This window comes from Staurois parvus, unplaced genomic scaffold (genome assembly GCF_062004578.1).
Source record: "Staurois parvus isolate SC_StPar_1 unplaced genomic scaffold, SC_StPar_1.0 ptg000282l, whole genome shotgun sequence".
NCBI lineage: Eukaryota > Metazoa > Chordata > Amphibia > Anura > Ranidae > Staurois > Staurois parvus.
The window spans coordinates 13,929,754-13,955,241 of NW_028318078.1; the positions used below are offsets into that span (position 1 = coordinate 13,929,754).

General features: G+C 41.8%; 1 protein-coding gene across 3 annotated transcripts in view; it reads left to right on the top strand.

Moving 5' to 3' along the window:
- The window catches only part of PRKCD (protein kinase C delta), a 128,960-nt gene that overhangs the window by 10,229 nt on the left and 93,243 nt on the right, over nucleotides 1–25,488 (top strand). The window contains exon 1 of one of the 3 annotated variants that reach the window (XM_089681964.1): nucleotides 19,029–19,047. The exons of the other annotated variants lie outside the window; for them this stretch is intronic. The gene's annotated coding sequence lies outside the window, so the exon portion shown is untranslated. Of the gene's footprint in view, nucleotides 1–19,028; nucleotides 19,048–25,488 lie in introns of those variants that run through there. 3 annotated transcript variants of the gene reach the window in all.

Below are 25,488 nucleotides of genomic sequence, written 5' to 3' on the forward strand. Positions count from 1 at the left end.
ACCTATCAAAAGCTGAGGATCCTATGCTGACATTCTATGGCCCTCTGTTTGGTCTCATCACTGATTTGACATCAAGTTTCTGCCTGTGGTTTGAGCTGTCTACTGTGGATCTCCTGCCACCCCTTTACTGTTGTGGACATTTGAACTCTATATTCTGCTGTTTACTGAGAGCGCTTACATAGATAGTGTGGCCATTCGGCACATGATATTCTTTTGTGTTTAAGGCAATCTATATCTATTCATAATTTATGTCAGTTTTGGTCAACTGACATTTGTTCATAGATTCCATGTGGGTATGTAACAACTATGTTTGTGAGATTGACGCTGTGGTGTGTTTCTTGATAAAAACATGATTTATGAATTGTGTTGCTCTTGTGCCATACCCACAGAAGGGAACACAAAGATCTGACTAAGCGGCATGAATTCCTGCACTCTAAGCTTGCCACAATATATTTTTATACATCACCAAAACGCACTTCCATGTTTTCTGCTATGTCTGCTTTGTTAGGTCACTTTTGCTTGGTCACTCAGCTGCTTTTTCTATCTCTTGGAGACAATGACTGGTAATGGTCATCAAGAGACTGTTACATATTGGAGCCTGGATAATATAAGAATGGAATAATGTTTTTTTTTTTTTCTGTGTAGACTGTCATTAGACATTAGAGACTGTCACTTTGCTCATTCAGGGCAGAATGTAGATAACTCGCCACTTAACCCATTTATACTCTTCCAGAGCTCCCCCTGGTCACTCAATTTCTCCAGGAGTTAAACCTTGTAAAAACTCCATGATGGACTTTAAATGGAGTTAATGACAGCATTAGGGGGCAGTCTCCATATACATGCAGCCTGCCTAGGAACACCCACTCTTCCAGACTGACACCCACCCATTAAGCATTTTGGTGTTTACATAACTCTTCCCAAAGTCACTGCTTGCTTCAGGGCTGAGGACTTAGAACTCTGTTCTTTCTTTCCCCACCACCATAATTTGCTTGCAGTACATAAAGAAGCATAGTTTTCTACTGATGTCCTTATTTTGGCCTAAAATAGGTTATGTAATGAAAAAGTAAAGGTTTATTAAAAATTGAATTAGCATGTTGATGAAGGTTGGATCAATGGAAGGCAAAATAAATGCATATTAAAGGAGGAGAATGGGTTAAAAATAACCCTACATAGTCACCTCTGTGCTGCAGTATCAGTGTGATGCTGCAGCTGTCCCAGGTCAGCTCGTAGGCTGACAAATGATCACATGACAGCTGATTGCCCAGTTCTCAGTCTGCTTCTGGAGCGCTGGGCTGGAGAGTGAGCAGGCACAAATGGCTCCAGCTCTCAGCTGCATGCTAAGAGTTGGAGCCACCTGTCAGACACTTGGGTGTATCCCAACAATATGGTTAGGGTCCATTCATAGCCTGGAGTGGCTCTGCCACCCTGGGTGCATTCAGGGCAGTGCACCCATACCTGCACAGATGTCAGAAAGCAGCGTCCATGTCCGTGCAGCTGCTGCATCCCAGTTGACTTGAATGGGACTACCCACATGGGAATGCACAGAAAACCTGTACATCCTCGTGTGGGTAAACACAGTCCAGAGGCATATACCCTATGTGAATGAGGCAAGTCAATGACAGATGCACAGCTGTACAGATAGATCTTCACAAACTCATCTGCTTGTACATCTGTGTAGTACCAATGCATGGCTCAGAAGGCAATCTGTCTGCCTACCGTTAGTTTTAACTGGCTGGCTGCATGAATCACCTGTGTCTCCCATGTGGGTAAACATGGCCCACTGCATGAGTGTGTTGATCAGTGCATCAATTCGAAAGAGGCCTAAATGACATGTTGCTGAAGGCTGCTATGGTCCTAAGAATTTATCCTCCAAACTCCACTGGGAGACAATTCCACGAATATCAATCTCATCTGTCCTCGGCAGGCTTCTTGCTGGTTCCTCCTACTAACCTCAGTCACTACTGCATCTTCGAGTGGCATGGAGGGTCACCAGGAGAAACAAGTGGGAGCTGCATGGACCATGGAGATTGATAGTCCTGGAAATGTCAGTTTCCTAGTGGACTTTGGAGGGTCGTTTCTCAGAATCAGAGATTCAGCATTAGTAGAATATTTACATTCACCTCTCACAGGTATATCTTTTATTGGAAACATTGCTATAGCATTGGGGACACTTTTAAAGAAAAACTTTGCTGAAAGAAATAGGTTTGTTCCAATGGCTGCAATAATTTAAGTCCCTGACCATGACTGTGAATGGAGGAGGGGCAGATGAACAACAGAATCACCTTCCTCTATTCACAGAATCCTTTGCTTTATACTCAAAAAACATTTTTTTTACTGAACTTCAGCTGTAACGTGTAAAATGTAAAATCATATGTTTCCAAAATGAATTTCTAATATTTCTAGTCTACTCCTAGTAATATAAATGATCTTGACAATTGTAAACTTACTTTGTGCAGATCCCCACACATTTATTTCCTTGAATTTTGTGACGTATTCACTATGCCCTGTGAGTAGGCACTGCTGTGTTGCACATTTCACAGAGGCTGCCTTCTGAACTACAGAGGTGCTGAAAGGAGGAGTTTCAGGAGGTGGAGTCAATACAGGAATCTCTGCTTGCAGGCACAAAGGTACTATGGGATATGTAGCCCTTAAAAATTTAAATTAAACCATAGAGATGAAGCTGCAGGGAATGCAGGAAGTTCAGGAAAGAGATGACCAGCAGACAGCCAAAACTGGCAACACGAAAGGACATTTTTCAAGTAAGCCTTATATTGAATTTTCAAAAATAAATAGGCTTTATATTGCTATTGCAATGCTGATGTAATAAAATGACAGTGTATGCTTTGACCATAGAAAACCGTGTTGATGTGTTTCAGCACATCAAAGAGCATCTGTACCTTTATTATGCTTCATTTAGTGTTGGTTCACACTGCCGCCGCGACTTGGGATCTGACACGTCGGACCCCAAGCTGCCTGACATTTGAAATCTCATTTAAGTGAATGAGAGCCATCCTTAATATACACTACTGAAGTCGCTCCAACTTCAGAAAAGGTTCCTGTACCGACCTGTATCTGACTTGTAGCCATAGAACTCCTCTATATTGCTGTGACTGTGATCCGACTGTACAGGACGTTTCCCCAGGCATCCCCCACAGTGTATCCCTTCCCACAGAGCACTTCCTGTATGCTGTTCTCTCTGCATACCTGCACAACACAATCTGTTGAAGAGAGATTGCTGCAGATCAGTGGAGTCTCATCATTGCCTCCTCCTTAGTGCCCATCAGTGCTGCCTGTCAGTGCCCATCAGTGCTGAATATCAATGTTCATCAGTGCCCAACAGTGCTGCATATCCGTGCAGGAAAAGGAATTGCCACAATAGCTGATTCTCATTGGCCACAGGCAAAACCGTATGACATTGAGGTTGCGCTGAAGTCTCATCATGTCACGTGAAAGTCGCACCGAAGTTGCATGGCAAAGTCACATGACTTTCTGGTCATGGCAGTGTGATCCCAGCCTTATGGTTATAAGTGTTTATAATGACTCAGTTTTGTTATTCCGTTTGTGTGATTTCCTAAATGTGATTACCTCATTCCCAGTGTAAACCAGCAGCTTATTGTACATGCAGTATTTAACACAAAGCATTTAGATTTATTTTCAGAATCTTGCATTGTCTTGTACAGTACAAGTCTTCTTCTTTCTGAGAATGTTTGTGTTTCATTTCATAATCGCTACAGCTGTGTTTTGGTGAAGGGGAAATACTCTGCACTTTAGTATCCACCCTTAGGGAATTATGTAGCAGCTGTTTAATCCAAAGTAACATTTTGGAATGAGTGCAAATCATTTGCAAATATTTGCAGGTGTAGAAATAATTGAATGTGTTCTTGTATAAACAGATTCATTTAGGCTCGGTTCACACTTGTGCGGGAGTGCATGTAAGCCGTACATGTTCCTAAAGCTGCACTAAAAACTCTTTTGAGAAGGGCCCCCCCCCCCTTTTGAAAAAGTGATGTGCTTGTCCCACATGTGTAAATTCATGTTGCCAAAACACCATGTGGATTCTTCGTGGCCACATTTTAATAAAGGGGCATGGACCTTTTCCCTGTAGGTAACAAAGGTACAGCAGCCACTTCAAATGAATGGGCTGCTGTGCCTGTGCAAATGCGTCATCCCCTACAATAGAGTCCTTGTGGAGAACAAAATACATGAAAACCAAAAACAAAACACAAAGTTAGTTTTGATTTGTTAAGTAAAAGTTTGACAATGAGTAAAATGTCAACGTGTTCGCTATGGTTGTCTTGCACCTTCTTAGATAAACTCAATTTCAATAATGTAGTTGTGATGTTCTGTTTTTATAAAATATATTCATGTAGATTATTTATCCTTCTGAGCATTTCAATAAGGCTCCTTTCACAGTTCCATTCATCCCTATGGACAGGCTGATCGCAATGGACTTGCATCCCGCCTACCTCCGGGTCCAATCAGGTCTGTTAAAAAACAAAACAAAGCAGGATCTGTTCTCTTTCATTTAGGTTGAGCAGAATGGAGGGTAGTCAGGTGTGAACAAGCAGCTGGGATCTGTTTACTCCCAGCCGCCCATAAAGCAGAGCAGGTCAGGTTCTGTCCCTGTCCACACTGCAGAAACTGAGATAGATCTGTGCGCTGATCCCCCTGTGGATCAAAATGGAATCCACCCTGTGTGAATAGGGACTTAAAGTGGTTCTAAAGGCTGAAGATTTTTTTTTTACCTTCATGCATTCTATGTATGAAGGTAAACAACCTTCAGGATGCAGCTTCCCCCTTAGCCCCACCAATACTTAGAGTGAATACAGAGTCCTCGGTTTAGTAACACTATCTGGTCTCCCCAGTACACACAACATGGAAATGTAATTATTTTAGTAAATATAAACTAATAAATACCTTTTCTCATCAGCAGTATACAGCAGTCATGACTTCTATCAGTGTCCAGCTGAGCACTGGTTAAAGCTTGAAGGAGAAGTTTTCATTCTGCTCTGATTGTTCTATGAGGCTGCATGACCCCTGACCCTTTGTCTGGACAGTGCTGATTGGCTATGTGCTGATCACTTGCACCCTCTTAAAGAAAAAAAAACTCTAGCAATACATACGAAACTGAGCATATGCAGAGTGCCTCCTAGAGCTCTGTACTATCAACAGATAGATTGGGGATAGTAGAAGGGGAGGATCAGAAAAGACAGGATCAAACAGCCTTTTTGCACAATGCAGAGGATTACCACCTTAGGTTCTACAGTAAGTATAACCAGCATGCTTTACTGCATATACAGACTGATTTTACTGTGGGGCTATCTTGATCCAGCGCATGGGAGCAGCGGCTCTCATGGGTCTCTCCCTCCTCATTGGCTGAGACACAGCAGCGGGAGCCATTGCCATCAATCACAGCCCCTGAGGAGGGAGCTGCTTCTGTGTTCACACGGCACAGCTCAGGAACGAGCACGCAAGAGTGCACCCAAAGCAAGCAGCTTGCTCTGGGGGCACTCAGCAGGGCGAAGGACATAACGCTTTTTTTTTTTTTTTTCAATAATAGAACCTTTTGGTATCACTATTTTATATTTTTATACTATTTTATAAACCTATTTTATATTACAGCAAAATGTTTTCTTTGCATCTTGCTTGTATTTATGTCTGTGAAGCAAGAGTTGTTCTATGGTGTAATAAAAGAAACATACAGGGAAGCTTAGACCATGTTGTTTCTAATATGAACAATGTGTCTCCTGCTGTGAAATGATTTGTGATATTAAAGTGATAGATGTGGTTGGTCCAGTCATCTTTTCAGTCACTGTATGTGGTCCAGGCTGTGGCTGCTTTTATTCTTGTGTGACATGATACATTATATAGTTGAGCCTATGTGGGCACCCCTCCAAATGATTGAGTTCAGGTGTTTCCAGTGCAGGGTACTGTTAATTCTACAGCATACAAAGACATTTAAATCCAGGGGTTAGCAATCTTTTCCACATTAAGGCCTCATGCACGCTGGGCATTTATCTGCTGAGCTTGAGATTCTGGCATTTCCATATGAGTGAAAAACACAAGTATACTGTCCAGCTCCACTGCCAGCAGCCTGTAAAAGTCACTGAGGGGATGATGACTGCAGGGTCTGGATGCTGTACTGGGTGGTGTTTAGGGCTATATGCAGCAAGGGACGAATGCTGAGAACTTAAGAAATCCACATTCCGGGCATTTATCCCTGGATGCATATACGCAGATATTAAACACTAGCGCCTCAACGTAAACCTTTCAGGCGCAGCATATTTCTGCCTCTCAGACTTTTACAGACTGCCAGGAGTGGGGCTGAAAGGTGTAGCTGTGACATCTGCCTACATGGAAGTACTGGAATCTCCGGCACAGGAGCTAAATGGCCAGTGTGCCTGGGGCCTAAATGGCGTCATGTTTACAAGCTTTAGAAAATTGGTGCGCCAGTGAATAATATTACATCGTAGTATTAATTTGTTTTTCTTTTTTTGCAGTCATAGTTGTACTTCTAATAACAAGCTTAAATTCATGTATTATTATATAATATTTAACGTGTTTAACTTTCCATTTGCAGTACTTCACATCACATATGTATCGATTGTTTTCCCAAAACCAAGATTGCCACAGCTAGTTTGTGCATGCACAATGGCATGTGTTCCAGCCCTGCCCTGGTGTGTGAGCTGGAACACACACTGCGCATGCGCAAACTAGCTACGGCCATCTTGCTTTTGGGAAAGCGACCGATATATATGATGTGCCTGTTTATGATTCTTCCATTGTAACTGCATTTACCTTATTAAATCTTCATACTCTACTGGTTTACACTATAGGAAGCGTCTTCTCTCTTTCTTTATGATGTCATTCCACATGAGTCCAATTGTACACTGACCAGTGGGAACACAGCGGTGGGGTTTTCTGACAAACCATCTGAGAGAAGTTGGATATCCTTGTGGAGTATATCGAGCGTTGTTTGACCACTCGTTACTGGTGTTCACTCAAATCCAGTAATTCCCCCCTTTTCCTTTCTCACACTGAGGTGGTGTGTGGCTTTACTACAGAGAGGTTCAGAAGTTGTTTGGATCCAAACTATCCTCCTCTTGTTACATATAGAAAATTACTTGATTTAGCTCTTGGTTCCCTAGTTGGGACTTAAATTTTCTTTTTTCGGCATAGTTTTTAGTACACAAGTTCTATTTTTATAATGGTTGTGTCACATATGTTTTCATGATTTGATATTTCACTTCATTGTAATTTTATAGTTCTGCACTATTGCTTATTATGTATGAAAAAATTAACTGATGCACAAGCAAAACTTGTTCAGTTCCAAAGCATGCACTTCAGACCTCCATTCAGCCGCCACACATGCACTTTAGACCAGATATCAGCCTTCAGAAATGCAGGGAGCTGATGTAGGTGTGTACACAGGCCTTTCCACCAGGCAGGTGGGTGGGCCAGCCTTGTGAGCTTTCAATTACAGGCAATGGCAGCACAAAGGGCATTGTGTGTCTGCCTTGGCAAGCATGTGCGGGTTGCTGACACCTGTTTTAGACAATTGTGCGCTTTCAGCCCTGCAGGTAATAGTTTGGGGAAGCCCTTTTCTGTTGCAGCGTGATTGCTAGCTCAGTAAAGACATGGTTGGACAAGTTTGGTGTGAAGTGTCCTGCATAAAGTTTCAATGTAAACTATACTGAATGCCTCTTGGAATAAATTGTAATATTAAAGTAGAACTATAGGCAAATCCCCTTTTTTTTTTTTTTTTTTTTTAAATTTAAATTGAGAGTAATCTTGGTCTAAAAAAAACATCATCTCCATGCAAGGTAATATCATATTGTGCTAGTATGCCATTCTTACAGAGTTCATGTGCACGGCTGCAAGGACACTAAATATCTCCTATATCAGTGGTCACTAAATAGTGGACTGCGGTCCGGAACCGGACTGAGGATTAGTCCTGTCTGGACTGAAGCCATGCCACTGCCACGGCTGAGTATCCTCTTCTGGGCCTCTCACTCAGCCACCGATGTCATCCACACAGTGGGCGGGGTGTGAGGCACTGCAGATCAGGACAGAGGGGTGGGAGCTGGTGATTACCGAGCTTGTTAATATGTAAAGACTTCTGCTCTTTGCAGCTCGAGACAGACAGCGGGAGTCTTTTCATATTAGCAAGCCAGGCAATCGCCCATTTGTTAACATAACTTGGGCAGCTCCCGCCCCTCAGTCCCGATCTGCAGCTCCTCCCACTCTTGCCCACTATGAAGATGACATCGGTGGCGGGCTGGAGGCCCAGGAGAGGACACCCCAGAAGAATTGGTGCCTCTGCTCTGCCTAAGGTACCACAGGACTGTGCAGGGAAAGGATTGCTTTTAAAAGGGGCACTGTGTTATGTTAAGGGGCGCTGTGTTGTAATGGGGGCGCTGTTGTGTTAGGGGGTACTTTGATGTTTAAAGGGATACTGCGATATAAAGGAGGGCAGTGATGTGAAGGGGAACTGTGGGACTTCTTTAAAGAGGAGACTGTGATGTAGAGGGGACTACAGTGAGAAAGGTACGCTAAAGATAATGTACTGGGGGACTGTGATGTGTTATATTGCTAACGAAACTCGGACCTCTGCTGGAAGGAAATTTTGCTGACTGGACCTCCCTAAATTTTAATTCAAGACCCCTGTCCTAAATGGTGCATGTTTAGGAGATATTCCTTCTACCTACAGGTAAGCTTCATTACAAACTTACCTGTAGGTACAGGTGTCCAGTGGGAGTTTGCTCCCACTTTTAACATGTAGTAAGGGAGAGTTATAACCCCTGTCAGATTTTTTTTTATCACCATCTGTGTCCCATTGCGGAGATTTCCCGCTCACTTCCTGTCCAATAAACAAACAGGAAGTGAGAGTAAATCCCTGCAAATTACAGAAATTCCTTGGGGGACCCCCAGGTCACAAGAACTAGTGTTCCAATTGGAAGATTTGCCCTCCTTTTACTTTCTAGGGACAACCCGAATTTAGGGATTTTCTTTTACTTTAAATGATAATGGTAAACAGGAAAAATAGAGAGGGTGAATCTCCCTAAGGAGGGGGCACAGACAGCAATAAAGCCTTACACGTGTTTGAATACATTTCCACTCTATCCAAAACAAAAAAAGTTTGACTTTAGGTATACTTTAATTGCAATCAAGGCTTTATAGTTCAACATCCGTATCGGCTTTTGGCTGCACGGGCACAAATTCCTACAAACATATTCCAAAATATTGCGAAGGTCTTCGCAGAAAAATGTAGGCTGTGGGGGGCAACTCTAATAATGCCCATGGTTTTAGAATGAAATGTCTAAGGGCTCATGTACACGGGGCATTTGGGAAAACTCTTCTGACCGCTGAAAACTGACTGCTAGAAAACGTAGGTTAAAAAACGTCAGTTTAGCCACGTTTGCATACCGCGTTTATGCAAGTTTGCGTTTTAGAAGTGTTCTAAAAGATAACCTCAGGAGACCTTCCCAAATGCCCAGAATGCACTGAAAAATAGTAAATAATTAACTATTTCAGACATTTTGAGAGAAGCAGAGAGAGCAGTATGTGTTAAGATTACCTGTCTTTTCTGGTTGTATTCACTATGGTTCCCATCATGAGCATAATGCGGCACGTTCTACCATTTTTCCTTCATGCAAAACCTGGAACTGACTGCACTGGTGCAATGGGCCATATAAATACATGGAAAATGCTTTGCATGCATTTTTGATGAAGAAAAAAAGGCTCTGGACAGCATCTGGATATGGAAATGTCAAAAAACTTGTCTAAACGTAAACGCGGTTAACTGCGTTTACAAGTGCTTGGCATTTGCAACACCGGTAACATGCAATTTTGGTGTGTTCAAAAAAAAACTCAACTACCTGTAAATGACTGTAAACAACTGTGTGTACGTGGACCCATAGGAAAACATAAAGGAGAGTTCAGGAGCTGCTGAAAAAAACTCTCAACAGCTCCTGAATGTCAGTTTAGCAGCTGCAGTGTACAAGTGTCCACAAATGTTTGGCCACATAGTGTATCTTGGAATATCCTGGCTATTTCAGATTTGCCCACATGGATGCATCTTTATGGGACTATTCGGTGAGGTTGGAGAGCTTGTAGCTTTGCACTTTCAGTTATAAATAAAAACAGGAAATCGAGATTTCCATGGGCAGCGGTGCAATTCATGCTTGTCACTTCCTTAGGGCTCATGTACACTGCAGCTACTAAACTGATGTTTAGGAGCAGTTAAGCATTTTTTTTCAGCAGCCCCTGAACTCTCCTTTTATGTTTTCCTATGTGTCCATCTACATATAGTCGTTTACAGGCAGTTGAGTTCACAGCCGTTTTTTTTTAACGCACCAAAATTGTGTTTTACTGGTGTTTCCATTTTTGAGTTTAGATGCGTTTTTTGGCTGGTCCATATTCAGGGCTCACTTCACTAAGCGGTATCTTACTGCATCCGAGTATGCGATAGGATACCGCATAGCATTTAAAAAAAAAACATTTGAATCGACTAAATAAGGCTACTAAAATAGCGCATGAGTTATTTTATCAAGTCATGTGGTATTTTAGTTGTGAAAAGCATGCGTTGATGTTTCAGCTGTCAGCGGGATTCCCCACTGACAGTTGAATGTAAAAGAATTTTTTTCCCCACAATCCTGGGCTGTGGGGGTCTGCGGACAGGGCGCTTATCGGAATCTGGAAGCCCCCCCATGTGAATGAGTATGGGGTACATGGTACCACTACTCTTTCACAAAAAGAAAGTGTAGTGTGAAAAAAGACAGGAGACCTTCTTTGACAAGTCCTTTATTAAAAGAAGGAAAATAAAATCATGTCACCTGAAGTAGATCCAACGTCAATCACGATGCCCACTACCCCGGGGAAAAAAAAAGGCTCCACTCCTGTTGCTGGCTCCTGGCCGTATGCCTCTCCGCTGGCTTGACAGTTCCTAAATATGCAAAGGGCGGAGCCTCCTGGTGACATCACCCATGTGACCCCGACCCCGTGTGACATCGACCAGGGCATGCTGAGTCAATGTCACATGGGGGTGGGGTCACATGTGATAGCCCCGCCCATTACATATTGAAGAACGGTCAAGCCAGCGGAGAGGCAGATGGCCAGGGGCCAGCATTGGGAGCGGAGCCTTCTTCTTCCCTTTTTTTTTTTTTTTTTTTTTCTTCGGGTGGCGGAGGTGGACATCGTGATTGACATTGGATCTACTTGTGATCTGGAGGTGGGTATGTTTCTTCACATGATTTGGGACTATTCCAAACTTCTCCCCTTCTGGGTAGGGGTGCTGGCTACCATTAACGCTATTAGTAAACTGTCTATTCCCATGGATCCAATGATTGTGTTGCTCGGTCTTCTGGACCTTGTGGAGATATCTAAGCATAATCGCTTGTTTGTCTTCTATGCTTTTTACTATGCCAGGAGGGAAATTTTGTTGAAATGGAAACAGTCGGCTCTGCCGACCGTCTCGGGCTGGAATTCGGTAATCAACGGGGTGCTTCCACTATACACACTTATATGAGCCGTAATTGCCCAGCTAAATTTGATAAAATATGGGCTGGGTGGGTGGAGGCTCAAGGCCGACCGGTATAAACCATTTGGTTTATTCTCTTGTGGGTATGTCCAGTTTTTGATGTTTATTTGCTTGGTTACTGTTTATGCTTATGATTTGCCTTTTTTGCCTTTTCTCCTTGCCTTTATCCTAATTCTTCTTCACCCCCCCTTCCTCTTCTCTTTTTCCCCCCTCCTCCTTGGGGGTTTTCCTTCCCTTCCCCCTTTTTCTCTCTTCCTTCCCCTCTCCACCCCCCCCATTCACCTAGGATGCCAAGTTGACTCTATGATCTTTAGCGTTGGAGTGTCATGTGCATTGTATTGCTACTGCTTGCCATAAGTTTGCCTGTTATGTACCTTGCTTTGTTCTACTTTTGTGCGAACTTAATAAACTAAACTGTTGAAAAAAAAAAAATTGTGCAGAGTACTGATTCTCAACTCCATCAGCACCAAGGACATTTGCTTGCAATCAAAATGTATCCATTATTTCCTGGTTCAGGTTACAAACAAGCGTGTTTTGTATTGTGTATGATGAGCTGAAGTTTGCTGTTGGGCTTTTTCAGCATTTGGTCACAGTTTAAGGGACATACCTGGCTTGTGGTCCTTATATTCTCCAGTTGACCATAGAGACATAGAGCCTTTTATTTTAATGTCTAGGGTGTGTTGTACACTTTTTCTGTCATCAAACTTGTTATTCTAGCGCCTGAAGTGGCAATTACTGGAGCAGTAAAGAAAGAAGTGCGCGTTCTGCAGTTTTTGAGAATTCTGTATAATCTAGCTGTAGGCTATGCCATCTTACGTTAAACTGTAGGTCACAACAGACTGCCTAATCAAATGAAATCGTTTAAACTGAGTAGTACAAAATATGTAATCTGGAGTTCAGAATTTGTATCTAGCCACAAGTTCTCTTTTTTTTTTTTTTTTAGTTTTTGGAATTGATGATGTTCCTACCCACATTTTGTGGGTCCCCCTAATGCTTTGCGGTTTTCTCGGTAATATAAAATAAATGAGAAATCTAGCCGCGAGACACCCTTTCAACAGCCACAATAGGTGCTCAGTACAGGCAGTACCCGAGTTACAAACATCCGACTTACATACAACTCATACTTAAGAACTGAGGCAGCGTGATGTCACGCAGGTCCCGGAAACTGCCAGGTGGCCATCTTGCTGCTCACAGCATGCTGCCACCTACTATCTGGTGGACATGTTGGCAATCCCACATTACTGCATGGCCAGTTAACACTTTTCTATGATGTCCAAAACTTAAGAATAATTTTTTTGGCTGGAGTTGCACTTAAAAAAATGTACCTGTACCATGCATAAAAATTCAACTTAAGAACAAACCTACAGAATCTATCTCGTTCGTAACCTGGTGGTCCAAATCTCCGAGAAAAATGAGATACCAGTGGAAGGTTTAAAGAAGACATTTGGGCACAGCCCGACTGAATGGGTTGAATGCTTGTTTTTGTCTAGGGTTTTGGAAAGCAGAGATATACTTACCAAATTGGATGATACTGCCAGTGCAAGACCGGTCCCCACCACTCCTGCACCCACACCCCCCACATGCTAGCGGTCTTGTGAATTGGCTGTTCCTGACATCATCAAGCCCATAGACCAGCTCCAGATGTGAGGACGGCAGGAACAGTCCTCCACTGGATGTGGGGGAGTGCGGTTTCGCAGAGGATGGTGTAAGTATAGCTTTTCCCTGAGCCTCTGGACAAAATGAGCAGTTAACCCATGCAGGGTGGGCACAGTCCCAATGCATGGGGACAAAAAAATTAACTGGAGTTCTGCTTTAACTCTTTTATTACAAATGATGCATTGTTTTTAAGGTAGCTTGGTCCTTCAAAGGAAATGTATAATCAGCGAAAATGAAGTATAACCATTGCTGTCATCTATCCAGCTGCAACCAATACAGACATCCTAGAAATAATACTTGCTTGGCTGTCGCTAGTATCAATACACTGTCATCTGACCTGGAACAAGCATGCAGGAAGTAAAATTGAAAATCCAACAGTTAGATAATTTAAGCAATTTTTTTTTTGTCCCCTACGATAGTGAGTGGCAGATGTTTTGCATAATTACATTCCAGGCTTCTGAGATCTGTCTTACACCAGCCAAAGGGGAAAAAGAGATTCTTTATGCATTCTAGCATTTCTTTATTAAAGTGAAACTAAATTCTTCAACTACCATTAGTAAATACTGTAAATAAGAAAGTACAGTATATTATTTTTATTTGTTGTTTCCCCCCCTTTTTTTTTTTTTTTTAAATGGCTTCTTGGTTTTTGGCCTTGGGCAAACTGATTTTATACATCCCAGGAGTCTTCATGGGCATTTGTTATTTCATCCTAAAGGAGGGGCTTTCTCAGCCAAGTGCACCCTCCTGCCTGCCTAAGCTAAGGGCAAATGAATTCCAGGGAGAAAATGCTACATGAATCATCTGCCCTTATTTAAGATGGTTATGGCTAAACATGCTAGGGGATGTTTTTCAAAGTGATTTCTCAACAAAATAAGGCATGGAGACATGAATGGATGGGTAAGTTTGCTGTGAATATTTAAAATGAACTAAATAGCATTTTCAGTTTGTGGTGTTCAGATACAGTTAAAGTGGAGTTCCAGTCAGTTTTATGTTTATTAAAAGTCAGCAGCTACAAAAACTGTAGTTGCTGACTTTTAATAAACGCACACTCACCTGTCCCAGAGTCCAGTGATGTGCTCACCCGTGCTGTCACTTTGCCTGTTCTCTCCTTTGCACTGGCATCACAACTGTGGGCACCAGGCTGTGGCAGCTTGTGGCTTCACAGCTGGGTGCTCACTGCACATGTGCGAGTCGCGCTGTGCGTTCTCATTTGGTCTTCTGGGACCCGTGAAACCACGGCGAAATGAGCCGGAAGTGGGAGCGAGTACCTGTCTAAACCAGGTACCCGCTCCCCTCTCCCCCACCAAAAGGTGCCAAATATGGCAGTGGAGGGGGGGGGGAAGCAGATAGGCGGAGCTTCCACTTTTGATTGGAACTCCGCTTTAATACCCCTGTAATGGTTTGCTTCCTTGCCCAAGTCCCTGACTTAAGTTTAAGAAGATTATTTTAGCAGCAAATGGTATCTATGTAAAAAGTAAGTTGTTTTTTGTTTGGTTTGTTTTTTTGTTTTTTTTCCCTTTATCTTTTCTGCCAGCATTTTTTATGGGCGATTCTTCAGTTTATAGTAGAATTTCAAGATCATAAAACATTTTTTGGAAACGCCACAAGTCAAATAAGTTACCTCTGATTATAACTCTCCTAGCTCCATATTGCTGGTGTTTACTTTACAAATCATAGCATAACTGATGCCCGAACACCGTACTCACACTAAACATAGTTCTGTCACTGCGACTAATGCAAATGTGCACTCTGACTGCTTGCAGACAGAAGGTATCTGCTCACCTCTAAAGCCATTTATACATGGATTGAAATTCAGTTGGTTCAGCAGGGACCAGCCGAATCCCGATCCATGTATGGGTAGGATAGTTGGCACACATTGATCTGACGATCTATGAAAAAATGTTTTTTCTCGATCAGTCCTGTCTGCTGTAGCCGGCAGAGCTGATGAGTGTGTATTCTGGTGGCAGGGAGACCTTCTTGCTGTCTGAATACAAAAGTTCAGCAGGAGGGATTACCTCATCCACACACTGGCTGGTTGAACAAAAAAAATGACTTGTATATGGTCAGCTTAAGGGTCTTAGAATTGTCTAAAACTGATGTCAAATGTCTTTAACACAAGCACAAAAGCACTAATGAAGCAGAAATAGTCTTTTTCTTTCTGTACTGACAGTTAAAATTCTGATTGGATGATCCATCCAATTCCTTAAAGGGCAGCCACTGTAGTTTTTAATGTTTTGCTTTGTATACACATTTGCTTATGCCACATGTAAGCTCTGCCCCACTTACGTAGTGCCACATAGTGATTTTGCTTTTCACCTCCGCTTCAAATCTGTATGTCTACTTTTGTAGTCAAATTTGAGAAAACCCCATTGTATGTTTTGTGTTCTCATTCACACAGCATACCAAAATAAATAAATGTAAACCTTTTTCTTACCAATCTGCCTGCATTTGGGCCGTGCACTTTCATGGATGTCAAATCGGGAGCAGTTGTCATTGCAGCTGCTGCCTCCCAATTGACATGAATGGTACAACCTGCAGGGCCCTCATCGGGGCATGGAGTCATACAACCTGTGGTAACAAGTCCTTAAGCTGGGTATACATATACCAAAATGAATTTCAGTATGTGTGTTCCCCTGTGTGTTCAACAGAAACTGGTCTAATGAACAGCTTCTGTCAAATCAGCACAGTGGCTAAATGGTTAGCACTTCTGCTTGGTGGTAGTAGTAGGGTCGTTGGTTTGAATCCCAACCACAGCAGCACCTTCCTGGAGTTTGCATGTTCTCCCTGTACCTGTGTGGGTTTCCTCTGGGTACTCCACTTTCCTCTCACATTCCAAAGACATGATGGTAGGTTAATTGGGTCCTGTCTAAATTGGCCTTCGTATATGCATGTATGAATGTAAGTTCGGAACCTTAGATTGTACACCCCTTGAGGGTTAGGGACTGATGTGAATGAACAATATATATATAAAAGTGCTGTGTAAATTGACAGCGATATATAAGTTCCTAAAATAAATAATAAATAAATGGTCCTGCTAGAAAACAAGCATTTTATCAGCACATGCAGCCAATGGCTGCATGTGCTGATCTATGTATTCTGACAGGGAAGGGGGGAGTCCCCTACATTCACATCACTTGTGTGGATGCAGGGATCTGTAATTTTTTTATTTATTTATTTTCCTGTTCAACCCACTGGTTGATGTGCATGTTTACTCAGTTTCTTAAGAGTTGGTGTCATGGCAGACTGCATGCATTTCTGAACAAGCTCAGCATGAGTCTTCTCCAATATAAAGGTTTAGGACTGGCTTAGTTTCCTCTCATTAGCATACAATGGAGAAGCTCCGTTTCAAAATCTTTAACCCTTGGTTAGCCCATACATGTGTCGGGGTTTTTGTTTTTTTTTTTTACTTCAGCCAGCGGGTTGAAGGAAAAAACTGTCCCAATTCCCCCATCCATTCAAGGTGGATGAGGCAATCCTTCTGCTGAGTTGTTTCATTCTGACAGTAGGAAGACTTCCCCCTTGTTAGAATACACTGATCAGTGCTGTCAGCTATAGCCTGCTGAACTGGACACATTTTGATCCATATATGGCCAGCTGTAGTAAAGACAGTAGGATTTTTCAATACTTTGGTTATCAGAAAAGAGTCCCCTAAAACGGTAAGCTGCATTTTTTATATTTAAAGTGGTTGTAAACCTCAGACATGAAATATGAACCAGGCATATCCTTCTACATTGTGTACTTATTTCAAACGAGCACTAAGGTCCCTTTCACATGGGCTGAATCCATTTTTCCACTCTGCTTATGCAGAGAAAGCACAGCCAGGTGAATGTCAATGGACTTCACTGTCCATTTTACACCCAACTGCCCCCCCCCCCCCCCCGATCCAATCTGGCCAGATGGAGGGGTAACTATCCACTTCTGTCGGTTTGTGCTGGATTGGGTCATGGACAAAAGTCTGTTTCATCCGCCACTTCATAGAGGAGAATGGAAGGTCCAATAGGGTATGACTGAAAAGCGGACAGGCAGACATGATCACACCGCTTGTGTGAAAGGGGCCTATGTGTCATATGTTTGCTGCCTCATTCCTTGCTATCTGTATGAGTCACTTCTGACAAGTTTTCCTTACAGCAAGAGATAAAAATGTGACAGAGGAGGAAGCTCTAGAACACAGCCTGTGATTGACAGTCTCAGCTCTGTTGTTGTTTGCTGTTTGAATGGGTGTATGTCCTTGCTCTCACTGAGCTCTGCAGAGTGTAACTTCAGCTCCCTACCCCCTGCTTTCTGAAAGCTCAGACAAGCTGTACAAACTATTTTGTCCTGGCAGCAGGTGAGAAGTCCCCATAACATGGAGGAACATGGCGCTGTATACTGTATGTAATGTATGCTGCAGATAGTCTGTACAGCGCTGACAAGTAGTTGGTAAAGGAAATTGTGTTTTGTTTTGGATCAGCTTGGCCCTAACAAACTATTTAATGTGAAAGTAAACATGGATTTAGGCTTTTAAAATACTTTTTTATTTTAACAGTTGCAAGCTTTCAAATACCTGATTGTTCTGTGCTTTTGCTTGCAGTGTTTTAAGTTAACAGGGTCTCCTTAAACAAACTTTTATTTTGTCTTATAACTAGCAGTAGAGAAACATTCTAAAATGATTGATTGCTGTGGGAAACAGATACTTTCTTACCTCTGGTGCTTCCAAATCGATCTTTGTGCTGTGTATGTGGACTCCACATGCAGATTGCTGGTGAAGCACTGTGGCTTGTCTGTTTAGATAGGGAAAGAGTATAGAATAGGGATGAACAGGGTGCAGATGAATTCTTTCCATTGCTGGAGGTGAAAAGGCTGGGCCACTGAAGAGGGGGCTGTTTATGTTTCTCTCCACTTCTCTACATCAAAGAACTTTTATCCTACTGGGCAGGGAGAATATTTAGGGGAACAGGATAAAAGTTCTACATACAGAAGGAAAAATAGAAGACGCCATTGCCATGGCAGGTCTAATCTCTGCTCACAGCCTCCTGTCTGTGAAAAAACAGTCTGTCTTTGTGTCTGTGTTTTACGGTTACATTTAGCAGTGGAAAGTATATGCTACCATAGTTACATGGCCTTAATAATGAAGTATTGTTTGTGTGTGACACATGTTAGTTGTTTACACAGTGACACAAAATGTATTTGCTTCTCTGGGTAGGTAAAGCCTTTTCTTATAACAGGAGTGACTCGCTTTTAACGCTTTTCTTCCTCAGCCTGCTGACCCCTCTGGCTTCATTCCAAGAATAGTTCCTTTTTTTTTCTCTTTTTTTGGCCAAGCCCGTAGTTAAGTAATTTTCTGTCCATCCCCCATCTATGTTGCACAGATGAGAAATGCAGAAGTTTAGCACTTTAAGTTAGTTAATGATGTTTCCTTGAGCGAAACGTGTTGCAACTTGTGAAGTCACGAGACAAATCCTGCTGCATTTATGTTTCAGCTTTAAAGACTGAATTTCGGTGGGTATGTGGAGAGTACTCTATTGGTTTATTGCACAGCTTTTATTTTTGTGACAGATGTTTGGATCAGTGCGTAAGTTGGGGTAAGATTTGTAGCATTCTCCTCAGTGACTGCCGCTTACCCTGGCTGCTCTGTGTTAGGAAAGCACAGTTTGTAAATCTTTAGAATCCGAGAGTGCAAAACTTCCTGCCCACTTCTTGTGAAGGTTGATATTCAGCAAACATGTGGAAACTTGAGATCTACTGTACTTCCCTTTTTTGCTTTATGTAGCAAGTCTTGGTCTGGTTTAACCAGTTTCAGCTCCATTCTTAACCTCTGTTGGCAGGTGGGATTGAATGCAAGAACTGGGTTTTTAGTTCGTTACTGCAGAGAAGTGAGTCGCCTTTTATTTTTTAAGAAAACCTATTAAATTGATTTATTAATACATTTTCTTTACTACTAACAAAACAGCATAGTTTACTTTTTATCTATCAGATAGTTACGGAATATTAAATTACTGTTTCAGTTTTACCACTTGCAGCCAGCAGGTTGAAAATATTTTAATTTCAGGCAATTTCCCCTGGCAAAGTAGCGTAGAAGCTTGCCATTTAGAAGTCTTAAGTGCCCCCTCCTCTGGAAACACTCTCTTCTGTGTCTTGAAAGTATGTTTCTACTACAGTAATTTTCCTTGGAACCCACATAACCACAATTGTACAGCTCCTCAGCCTGTCAACTGCATGCTGCAGATCAGTGTAAAACTATGGCTGTAGCATTAAGCAAACAAACACCCTTGTTATTCTCTGGGATGGAGCACCACAGTGGGAACTGGGAGTTGTCCAGGAAAGCAAAGCTATTATGTCCTAATTTTATGATATAATGCAGAATATTGATGCAGTCTACCTGCCTGCATATCCTAATAGATTCTAGAGGCTGCAGGCAGCACATTACTTTCTCCTTTATACCCTGCTTCAGGTACTTTGGGCTGTTTAAGAAAAAAAAATGCTTTAGTAAAGGGGGGTGTTCATGAGCAGTCTGATTTATATTTAATTTAGCTGCCAGGATTTCTGCCTTAACCAGTGGGCCCTCCTATTCCTGTTCCCCGCTGGTACTTCTGGCCCTTTCCCCTTGCCAAGTGCCCCCAGAGTAAGTTGCTTGCTCTGGGGGCACTCCTGCGTGCTCGCTCCTGAGCTGCCTCGTGTCTGTGGGACACAGAGTGTGGCTCAGTCCCAACCCACTCTCTTCTAGTTGTGATTGACAGCAGCAGGAGCCAATGGCACACTGAAGGTAAAAAACCTTCAGCCTCTAGAACTACTTTATGCAGGGAAGAATTTTCCACACAGATGTCTTCTCCTAGGTTGGAACTTGCAACCAACTTAAGTCTCTTAAAAAGACACATGGATACAGTCATTCTGTTTCCTTTCACCAATCTAGTTCAAATTCTCCTGGATGGTTGGATGTTGAAGAGAATGACGTGCTATAAGAGGTGATTCCATTTTCCTTGGAAGGGAGTCCCTCTGCCACTGTGTTTAAAATAAATAAATAAATAAATAAATAAATTGAAAGACACCATTTCAGTTCTTGTGGAGGAGATGTGCAAACATATCAAGCTGGATCCACCTGGCATCTACTTGCTGGATCCTGCAGACAATCGTTTTTGAGGCCCTGCTCAAAGCTTCTCTTGCCCTATCGGGACCATATGTCCAGCCTATTGTGGTAGCAATAGCAGACCCTTAGGTTAATTTTTGTCTATGGTGGTATCTGGATAATGAAGATTTTTTTTCTTTTCTTGCCTTCACTTTACTCTTTCCCCTAAAGGTGCAAAGGAGCCTTGCCATGCATTGCTTAAATGTAATGTAGGCTGTGCAGGTTTAGCTCTATGAGAAAACTGGACTTTAAGACTCAAGGTCCATTATTGCCCGGTTGAATAGCCAGATAATTGCTTGTGCCTAGGCCCTGAAGGATAAGCAGCCTCTCTTTCCAATCAAGGCTCATTCTACCATATCTGTTGATACATCTTGGACATTTCAGCATTCGACTTCTGTGGCTCCGGTTTGTAAAGCTGCTGCCTGATCCTCCATTTGCACGTTTACAAAGTTTTAGTGGGTTGTAGTTCCTATACTGATGCCAGTTTTGCTCACAATGTATTTCAGGCCACGGTTTTACGGTCTTTTTTGGCCTTTCCTTTTGGAGTTCAATTGGCAGGTTTTATTCGCCAGGTTACCCACCCTCATTTTACTGCTTTGGTATATCTCATACATTAAGGCAACAGAAAATAAAATGACCCCCCCCCTTCCTTCCCCCTGCAGAGAAAAAAAATGCTCGTTTTTCCAGGGAAATGTTTAACAGAGAGGAAAATTTAAATGAATACACGCTATGTCAGTCTTCTTCCTGGTTTCTATAATGACTGTTCTCTGAAGCTGCTCATCCTCTTTCATTGTGTCTCCGTCCTGCCTGCCAGAAATTGCTTTCTGATGAGATATATTTATAAAGCATTGAGTGCTCTATTTGCCAAACATGCACTGTATGTGGATTTTAATGGTGTACGTATTTTGATTTGTATGCATTGACTGTTTGAATGACCATTCAATGACCAACAGATGGGCAGGAGAACAGAGGGACTACACTGCACTTGACTAAACCATTGAGACAAATCTACTCAAAATTAACATTACGACATTTACGACAAGATCTTCCTTGAACTGGTCCTCTAACCTCCTTTTTTGCTGCACAGCTTGTCCTTGTACTCCGTGTTCTATATAATTTTACATTAAAAACCCTTTCCAGGCCTCCCTTTTTAAATGCAAATCCCTTTGTACAGTGCTAAATTAATTGGTTATTTATTATTGTTTTCCAGCCCTGCAATTGGACTTTGTAACCTTAAGATGCTGAAATATTCCTCCTGACTTGATATCTCACTTCTTAATTATGAACTTTCTTAACATCCCATTGATAAGATATAAGGAGATAATGGCTTGAAGGGCAATTTAGAATAGCAGCCAATTGTACCTGGCTAGCATGAAGCAGCTGTGTGCTGTTTTGTCCAAGCTGGAATAATGTACTTAACAATCAAAACTAAAATTCAGCTTTAAGACTCCATGCACACTAGCATTTTTTTTAAGCTAAAAAAAACGCTGGTAATAGTGTTTTTGTAGCGTTTTATTAGCATTTAGGAGCATTTAGCGTTATGGCAGCTGCTGTCTTGAGAAGCTCATTTTGACTCTTTGTTTGACTCTCCTGCTGATGATCAATGACAAATACTTTCTTAGTTGCTGACCTGCGACCACTATAGATAGCAGAAGCTTTGACTTTACTTGCTGCATGCTTATCTGGGTCATATAAAGTATTGAAGTATAATCTAAGCCCAAGAACAATATGTAGTATAATGTAGTTTATCAGTCCACAAATATGGTGGCTACTATAATTTTCCATTTTTCTAGCCACTGTACTGTTTCTATGGAGGTACAACGTTAGACTGTTGCTGCTAATTTGGATTCCAAACCCCCTGTCCTGTCCATTACAATGGGAGGTGTTCTGTTCTCCACAGAAGATAACTGGGACAGCTGATTATTTTGGTTTGATATTTTAGTTCAGTACGGAGGAAAGTGGTGTAAGGACTCGAAAATAGTTGCGAAAGTTACAGTAAGAAAATAGAACTTCAGAAGTTTCTGAGCATTCCCGGTCTTGGTTACTCGATTTTTCTCTCAGAGGAATACTGTGCTGATTGAATAAAAATTTGATTTTTGTTATCGTACATGAAAAATATTTGTGCTTGTCCCTTCAGATATTTTCACATGAACTGCCGTGATCGGCTCTCAAAAGCTGTGTACTAATGATCAGATTATCAGGCGATTGCTCAGAAAAGCATTATTTTTTTGTACAATATTCCATCGTGTATACTAGGCTTTATAGGGTAACTCCACTTTTGTGGGGAAAAAATAAAATATATCGTATACAATTGCAACACAAGTCATATTGTAATTGAATGTTATTAAATTACCTTTCCCTTTTCAATATGCAGAGATGTAATTATCTGTAAAATGCAATATGGCAACCTGGAGGTGTTCTGTACACAGACCGTGTACATAATGCCCCCCCCCCCCCAGATATGTCATTTCCTGCTTGTGTGTTTGACTTACTGATTTTCCCAGAAGTCTGCACAAAGATACAAATCAGATTTTGAACATCCCCTGCAAATGAGATGCTGTCAAAGGGAAATCATGTCTAAAGGGATGCAGGCCCTGCAGGTGCAGCTGTGATCATTTTGAAATCATTCCCATACAGATTCACTGAGCACATTGACACAGGCAAACAGCTATTTCTTCAGAATAACAAAAGATAGGAATCTGCAACGAAGTTTAAAATCTTTGCAATGTAAAAAGATCACCCAAAGGGGATTGTTTTCTCAACAAAAGTAGAGTTACTCTTTAAGTTCACACTGCAGCTTGCATGTGAATTGCACAGGAACCACACCACTTTCTTGTGCAATTCACATGTGATTCAGTGTTTTGCAGTTTGAACACATTTATTTTGAATGTGCTCAAATCGCACTGTATCACCCAAAAAGTGCAGGCATCTTTTTTGGAGCTGCACCGCAACCGCATAACATGGCTGTTTTTGGACCATGTGATCCACTGCGGGCAAACCACACTGTGATTGTGATGCACTTGAGAGGTCATTTGTATTGACTTTGTATTGGCACCCACAGTGGATCTCAAATGCGGTGCAGGAAATGTGTAGGGATTGCTGCCTTTCCTGCATGTGTGAGCCGGCCTGATTCTGGCAAGAATATACTTGCATACTTGCAGAAAATGTTCTTAGCCTGAAGACAAAAGAAAACTAATTCAGCCGCCAGATCTAAGTATTGGTAAGCTGTAATAAAATAAATGTTTATTCTTGGGTTTAGATATTTAAAATTCATGAAGCTAGAGACAGACCGGTGGTCTCTTTAGAAAAAGAGTTCTCCAGTGTCAGCCCCCCCATTTCTCTCCTGCCAGGTCTACTTTAAGAACACTGAATATTTTTACTGCATGATCCTAAATATTTCTTGAGTCAGAAGACAATATTGTTGTGAGTGTTTCACAATTGTTAGGTAGTGATACATGGTCATATGAAAATCCAATGTAACTTTATTGAATTCTGCAGCTGCTACAAAGTTTACTATTAAAACAACTTGTCATCAGCCTATACAGCCGCAAAGCATTAGGTGTACAAATTTACCTCTCTTATACAGGCTCTCAATGCTGGTTGTTAAGCATGTGACTGAATCATGACCAGTTGCTGATTATAGAAGTAAGAACTTTGACAGTGTAATACAGCATCCTCGTGAATTATAGGGCGTGGAAATGTGAGAAACGCCTAATTTGAAGATATTTGTAAAATCTTCATCATCATTGCAAGTTCATGCAGGGCAAAGCAGCAAAAGTGTATTTAAAACTAGAAACAAACATTTAACATATTGCAGGTTACCAATCCTTAAAGTGCTACTAAACCCACAACAGTAAAATCAGTCTGTATATGCAGTAAAGCATGCTTGTTATACTTACTGTGGAACCTAAGGTGTTAATCCTCTGCATTGTGTAAAAAGGTTGTTTGATCCTTCTCTGCCCCTCCTCTTGTTGAAATGACCACCTGATACAGACTGAACCCATGGTCACACATGCAGTTTGGTGTGTATTGCTAGAGGGTTTTTTTTTTTCTTGGGAGAGTGGCACAGGGCCAATCAGCACTGCCTAGACAGAGGTCAGGGGGTTTCCATCCTCCTAGAGCAGAAAGAAAACTCCTCCTACAAGCTTAAGCTGGTGCTGGGCTGGACACTGATAGAAGTCACAAGACTGCTCTAACTGCTGATGAGAAAATGTATTTTGCAGTTTATATTTACTCAAATAATTGTACTTCCATGTTGTGTGTACTATGGGAGATCAGAGTGAATGCAGGGTCCTGAGTATAGTAACACTTTAAGTTTGGAATCTGCATTTCACGTTCTGTTTAAGGTTTTTTTTCCCCTTTATTTTCACCTTGTGATCTGGTTAATAACACTTCTTTGTGTAAGAGAATCAAAAGAGGAGCAGTGGAGACACCCTTGGGTAGCAGCACTGTCTGCAGAGATTGTGTTAGATGTACTAGTAGTTTTAACACTTTTTAAGTAGAAACAGGTTTTTTTTTTATTTTTTTTACCTTTTGGGATAAAGGTTGTTTACTGACTATTGTAAGCACCCCTGTCAGAATTAAAGGATGAGTTCACCTTTCGTGTAAAAATAATAAATGCATATATTATTTCAGAAAAAAAGTGTGCATTTATTATTATTTCCTGGCGGAGCCTGGAAAACATTTCACCTGATCTGTGGATCAGGGGTACAATGTCAAGCCTCTGCAAACAAGCCCTGCAGCTTTCTGCCGGTACCTCCATACAGGATGTCTGTTTGAAAGCTGCAGTGCTTGTGAATGAACCATGACAGCCTTCACCAGTGCCCTTTTAGTTTTATTCAGAATTACAAGCCGTCAGCTGTGGTGGCTGACAGTACTTTTTCATTCAAAGGAAACTATGAGTGAATGACATGGCTGTGTGCGCTCTTCTTGAAAAGCAACAGCAGGTATGGGGAGAGGTTCCCCGCCCACTGACACACTCAGGGGTGGACCGGTGGTGGCAGGAGTGGGAACATGTTACGCGTTCTACCCTAAATACTGGTGAAACGTAACCTGTTCCAAAAGGTGGACTTGGCCTTTAAATTTTGTTTGTTTGAAACATTGTCTCAACCTTCTAACCTCCAATTTTGTTGCACAGCTTGGTCTGTTAAAGGAAAATCAGTAAGTAATAGACTTACTGGCAGGATCAACA